Consider the following 7,500-nt stretch of genomic DNA (forward strand, 5'->3'; position numbering starts at 1 on the left):
TTACTATCATTATTACTATTATTATTATAATTATTAATATTGTCGTTGTTATTAGTAGTAGTAGTAGTATTAGTATTATCATTATTATCTTTATAATCATTATCATAATCATTACTATCATTATTATTTACATCATTATCATTATCGTTATTATTATTACTTTTATCATCATTACTATTATCTTTTAATATTGTTGCTTTTATTGTTATTTTTATCATTATTTTCATTATAATTATTATGATTGTGATTTCCTTTATCATTATCCTTGTTATTATTAATTATATTATTAACATTAATAATAATAATATTTACTAATATTATTATTATTACTATTATTATCATTATTGTTGTTGTTGTTTTTGTTATTATTATCATTATCATTATAATTATTACTATCATTAATACTATTTTCAATGTATTTGCATTATCAGTATTATTATCCTTATTAGTACAATCATTATGATTATTATCGTTATCATTATCATTATTATTATTACCATTACTACTATTATTATTATCATTAATATTATTACTGTTATCAATATTATCATTATTATTGTTACCATTACCATCATTATTATTATTATTATTACTATTAACAATGTTATAATTGTTTTGATCATCATTATCATCATCTTAATTATCATTATCATTATTACTATTAACATTATTATCATTATTTTAATCATCATTATCATTATTACAATTATTTATATTCATATTTCTATTGCTATTAATATTTCTATTGCTATTAATAGTAATGATGATAAAAGTAATGATAATAACGATAATGATAATGATGTAAATAATAATGATAGTATGATAATTACGATAATACAAATACTAATATTACTAATAATTACAATAATGACAACGACAATAGTAATAATATTAACAATAATAATAATGGTAATAATAATAATAATAATAATAATAATAGTAATAATGATTAGTTATCATAAGGGTATTATTTTTTTCCCTGAAAGCACCGAATAAGGGTGAATCGTGCTCTTTACCTGAAACATTTTTAAAATGTTCAATCTTAGTCTTATATCTTTTTTTATCGATGATGTTATTATCCTTATTATCGTTATCATCGTTATTATTACTCTTATAATTCTCATTATTATTATTATTACCATTAATACTATCATTATTACTATCATTATTATCATTGATATTATTATTGTCATTATTACTATTATTATCATGATTATCATTATCTTTCGTTATCATTATTATTTTTATCATCATCATCATCATCATCATCATCATCTTATTATTATTATTATTATCATTGCTGTTGTTACTGTTCTTATCATTACTATGATTATTATTATCATTATTATTATCACTCATATTATTATCTTTGTTGTTATTATTATTATCATCTTTACTTTATTATTATTATAATTATTATTATTATTATTATTATCAGTTGTAGTACCGTTATTACTACTACAACTACCCTTATTATCTTTATTATTATTATTATTATTGTTATTATTATTATTATCAAATTATTATTATCATTAATAATAATAATAATAATATCATTAATAGTGTTATCATTAATATTATCATCACTACTATTATTATTTTCATTATTATCATTGTCATCATCACATCATCATCATCATCATCATCATCATCATCATCATCATCATCATCATCATCATCATCATCATCATCATCATCATCATCATCATCATCATCGTTACTATCATCATTATTATTTTCTACCTAGGATCTTTTTTTTACAACCACTGTATCAACCAAAAAAAACCTGATCATTCAGAACATTCAATTTACCCAGATGCTTCTCAAAAAAAATGTCTTCTAAGGGAGTCCGATTTATCATCAAGCTGAAAACGTGCCGATTTAACGTCTCAGGAACCAATGTCTGGTAAACGCGATCTGCTTTTCTTGTTATTTTTTAAATCCACAGGCGTGAAAAATGTTAAGGTTTTGTTCTACAGTTGTGAAAAAAATGGACATGGTCGTCACAAGAGGTGTATATATCACCTCTATTTTATCCATATCTGAGAATTTCCCTTGTCAACATACTTATCATATTCTGAAAAAAAAAAAAAAACATTTGTAAATATGGTTAAAATTTTATATTCACCATTGTTGTTCCTGGAGAAATGGCACGAGCTACAGACCGCCAGAAAATCGCCTGACTTACCACAAGGCTAGGGATCCTGCATATAAAACCGTTGTTTTTGAATGGCCTCACCTTTCATAAAACAATTTAGCAAGGGAATGCAATATAATGGCTGTTTCTGTATTTAATGAGAATATATATCACATCACAGACCGTTAGGAAATGTAACAGTATACACAAATATTTGATGAAAGTTTTAACAATGAAAAAGATAACCGGATGGTTCTTTCATTTTTCCCTCACACATCTGACACTTTTTCTTTTTCTCTATGTCATTCTGTGTTTCCATTATTTTTCATGTCTCTCTCCTGTATACCTCGTTTAGTGCAATAACTTTTTCTTCGTTTCTTTTTATACCTCTAGTGAAGGGACACACACACACTCACACACTATATATATATATATATATATATATATATATATATATATATGTATATACACACACACACACACACACACACACACACACACACACACACACACACACACACACACACACACACACACACACATATATGTGTGTGTATATATGTGTGTGTGTATGTATATATATATATATAAACATATATACACATCTATCTATATACACATATATCTACCTACCTATACATATATACATCTGTCTCTCTCTTTCTGTATACACACACACACACACACACACACACACACACACACACACACACACACACACACACACACACACACACACACACACACACTTAAATAGAGATATAGAGAATAATTTTCATAATTTTTTCCACTACTGATGGCTAAACGTGAAACAGCCAAGAAAAAAAATCTTTGACCTTTCTACTTGCTTTCTTTCGCCCTATTACCCCTCCCCCCATCCCTGCCCCCATCCCTTACCCCCGTCTCTCACCCCCGTCTCTCACCCCCGTCTCTCACCCTGACTTGTGTCCTTCACTCACGGTCATGTCTTCTGTCCGTTCGTTTTCCGCCTCGTTGACTGATATGATATCTCGCCACGGACACCAAAATTAAGGACGTGGACTGATCGCCACTACGCATTTGATTTGTATTATAGCTGGGATGCCTTGTGATTTTTATTTTATTTTATTATCTGATTTTATCGATTCCGTGGCACTCTCTATTACTGAATTCTCACGTTTCAATGTTTTACGGGAGGATAGCGTAACCAGAAATTAGGGGAAGGGGAATACTGTATCCAAACTAATAATTATCAGATAAACAAATAAAGGAACGTTAGATATACAATTATATATTTAAACTACAAGCAAACAGAACAATACGTGTTAGCAGTTTTTGAGCATTACTAGGTAACGGCTGTAAGAAAATCAAGATATGCATAAGATTACGGTTTTTAGACAGTTGCGACGCCTGAAACACACCCATGCGTAAGTTATAAGGTTTGGGATACTGCCAGGGGAAATAGAGCAAAAGGGAGTGCCAAGGATGAGAGCAAAAGGGGAGCCAATATGAAAGGGAAGGTCAGTGCCGAAGAAAGGTTGAAATAAAAGCATTGAATAAAACTTTAGAGGGGTCCGGTTGTGCGTATTCAGGTCGCAAGACAAAATGAAATATTTCCCCTGCTGTTTTTGTCTCATGTATATTTTTAATCCGGCTTCGCTTTTAAATCTTATGATTATTTTTTTTTTATTCTAACCCTTCTTTTTTCTGTCAGCCGGGTTGCCAAAGGTTGCCAAATATTTCTTCCGAATCCGAAGTGAGGGAATTCACCTGACGTTCAAAGATACCATAAATTCGATGAGATAACGCTGACGCTGCTGACAAATCGGTCGCCCTGACCTGACCGCTTGTAATCTATAGTTTTATATGGAGCATTTCCAGCAGATTGTGTCGAAACTTTGAATGTATATGACCCTGGAGATGACAATATGAAATGTGTAGTGGAAACAACACACATCAGAAGACGAATAGGAAGACAGAGACAATAAGAAATGAAACTGAATCGTGACGTTTGAGACTCGTCAAGAGTACCTTATTAGGCGGATAAATAACTGAAATTTGATACATTTCGGTTATCATCCATCTGATGAAGAACTCTTTACGAGTTCGATAGGTCATTATTTTATGTAATTTCTTATTGGTAGTGTTTTCCTATTCATCTTTGTGCACACTTGACTGTGTTTGCGTACATTAGTACAGTGGTACTAAATATCAAAATACCCTGACGCATCTGCTAGATTTCCGGTGGCCTTGACTGGCGACCTCCACAGACAGTGACAAATGGTGGCCCAATGAGCGTCATTACCCGATGGAGCGGTGCCAGTCTCGTCTCGCCCGTTAATAACGACGCGGCGCCCGAGGAAGGAAGATGACGTCAGCGAGAGACCGCTACGAGGCCAACGGCTCATGAATCAGCTGGAGCCTCTATGCTGTCTTTGTGTGTATCTGTGCACATATGTCGATTTACATGTGTACACATGCATGTGCGCATATATGCACGCACCCACATACACATGAACGTATACATCAACACACAAATAATAAACAAATTCGTACACATAAGTGAATGAATGAATGGATAAGTAAATAAATGAATAATTAATGAATGAAGAAGTAAATGTTTAGTTAATGAATGAACACACACACACACACACACACACACACACACACACACACACACACACACACACACACACACACACACACACACACACACACACACACACACACACACACACACCCACCCACACACACACACACACACACACACACACACACACACACACACACACACACACACACACACACACACACACACACACACACACATTTAATTAAGGAGGAAAGGAAAAGACACACAAGAGAAATAACTGAATCGTGACGTTCACTTTTATTTCTTATTGTGGCTGATTTCCTTTTCATCTTTATGTACACAATACTGTATTTGTGTTTGTATACTTACACATCTATACACTTTATGTATATCTGTGTGTAACTGTTTATATATATCTGCATATATAACTACATAAATACAAACGTACATGCATACGTACATCCATACGTCCACACACACACACACACACACACACACACACACACACACACACACACACACACTCACACACACACACACACACACACACACACACACACACACACACACACACACACACACACACACACACACAGACACACACAGACACACACACACACACACACACACACACACACACACACACACACACACACACACACACACACACACGCACACGCACACGCACACGCACGCGCACGCGCACGCACACGCACACGCACACGCACACGCACACGCACACGCACACGCACACGCACACGCACACGCGCGCATATATACACATTATCTATCTGTGTGTGTATCTTTCTATCTATACATCTTTATATATGTCGTTATTAACATTTTTGCAGGGTCTTTTCCGTGGGATCTGAACTATATCTTGATATGTCCAGAGGGTTTCACTAAAATAATTCAGGTCCTTAAACGAAGTATAAACATGGGAAAGACTGGGTGTGATGACTAATAACAGTCTCGGGCCTTGTGTATACGTCCGAGAGGGAGCCAGTGGAGGAGCTCTCTGATGAGCGAGTCTATAAATAATAAGACTAGCTAATCACATTGGCTGTAACTAAGTCCGCTTTACTATCATTATGTATGATGATACGTACATATCACATTTTCTCCCCCCCCCCCCCTTTCCTTTTCCTTCGCTTCTTCATCCCTTCTTCTCTCCGCTTATCCTAATCATCCTTGAACCTTATCCCTCGCCTCAGCACTTATGCATGTATTTTCTTTCTCTCTTTTCCTTTCCTTCTCTTTTTCATCCACTTTTTCTCATCTCATCCTAAACAATAACTCATTTTTACCTTTTCGCCACAATACAGCGATAGGATCGAAACACCTATATGATTCAGATTAAAGGTAGAGTTACGATGTTATATTTGATGAACCTCGAAATACTATTGCTTGAAAGACATACTCGCGTGTATCCTTATTAATATGTATGCCTGTACGTCTACTGATTGGCCAAAGCAATTACTACAATTCAAAGAAAATTGATATGGTTATCATAGAACAATAGCTGTTCCTCGGCAACACGTACACGTGAGTGAGGGAGAGGGGACCGAGGGAAACGGAGAAGAAAGTATTACGAGGAAAGAGAAAATGATAATGAGAAATTAGAGGAGGAGGGTAAGAATGATAGGTAAAAAGGAGAAAGAAAAGAGGAAGGAGTGGGAAGAAGAGAGAAGAAGGATAAGGAAGAGATGGGAGAGGAAGGAGGAGGAGAAGGAGGGGGCAGAAGGCGGGATGGGAAGAGGAAGGAGGAGGAGGACGAGGGGGCATGAGAAAGAACAGGAAGAGGAGGAGGAGGAGACAAAGAAGAAGAAGAAATCCATAAGAACAGCTAAATCGAAGAGGCAGAAGAAAAACGTGGTCAGTCATTGAAAAAATAAATAATAAAATAAATGAAAAAAATAATAGAAGAAAAGAGAATAGAGAACGGACGAAGAAACGGTTGGAATACAAGATAAGAAACTCCTAGACGAGAGAGACATGTGGGATGCTTTTTTATTTCGTCAACATAAAAGACTAAAAAAGAAAAAAGAAAACATGACAGGGCGCTCCCATCCCCCCCCCCCCCCTCAACATCTGCCTCCGCACCCCCTGGGCCTCGCATTTCTTTCTCAAAATATCTCGAAAGCAACAATGAATGTACACTATTTTATTCACTTCTTTTTCTACCCTTCGTTTTGTCTTTGCACTGACGTCTTTCTTTTTTTTCTAATTCAGAACATCGAACAAAGTCGTTATGGAGGAACTTTTCGGATTCATATTTCCTTTAAAAAAAATATATATATATATAATTATTATATATTTATATTTTTTTTTTTTGCGCCCTTTTTCCATCCTCGTCGCGAAATGAACAACCAGGGACACCAAGCTCTTTGTACTGACGGCGGTAGTTCTACAGGGAATCGTCTTCAGTCGCCTTCGTACCGTTATCTTATAGGATTAGGATAGCCTTCGCTTTCATTTTATACTCCGTGGGTACATGGTTACTAGAGACAGGTAAACAAACACAAACCTTCTAGCACGGTCTGTACGCTCGGCCGAGTGGACTAATACATTTACTCGAAGGATGGGGAGAGAGAGGGTTGCTCTTTGACTTCGTGGCTTTTGATTTTGATTACGTTGTTATAAGCCGTCTATCATGTGAAGTAATGTCTCAAGCCTAATGTACAGCGATGAACAGATAAAATGTCCGTCATTTTTATTATCTTAAACCCTAAAAAAGTGCTGCATGACCTTGATGTCTAGCACATTTCCTTGCTTTAACTATTAATGATTA

Source organism: Penaeus chinensis, chromosome 10 (assembly GCF_019202785.1).
Source record: "Penaeus chinensis breed Huanghai No. 1 chromosome 10, ASM1920278v2, whole genome shotgun sequence".
Taxonomy (NCBI): Eukaryota; Metazoa; Arthropoda; class Malacostraca; order Decapoda; family Penaeidae; genus Penaeus; species Penaeus chinensis.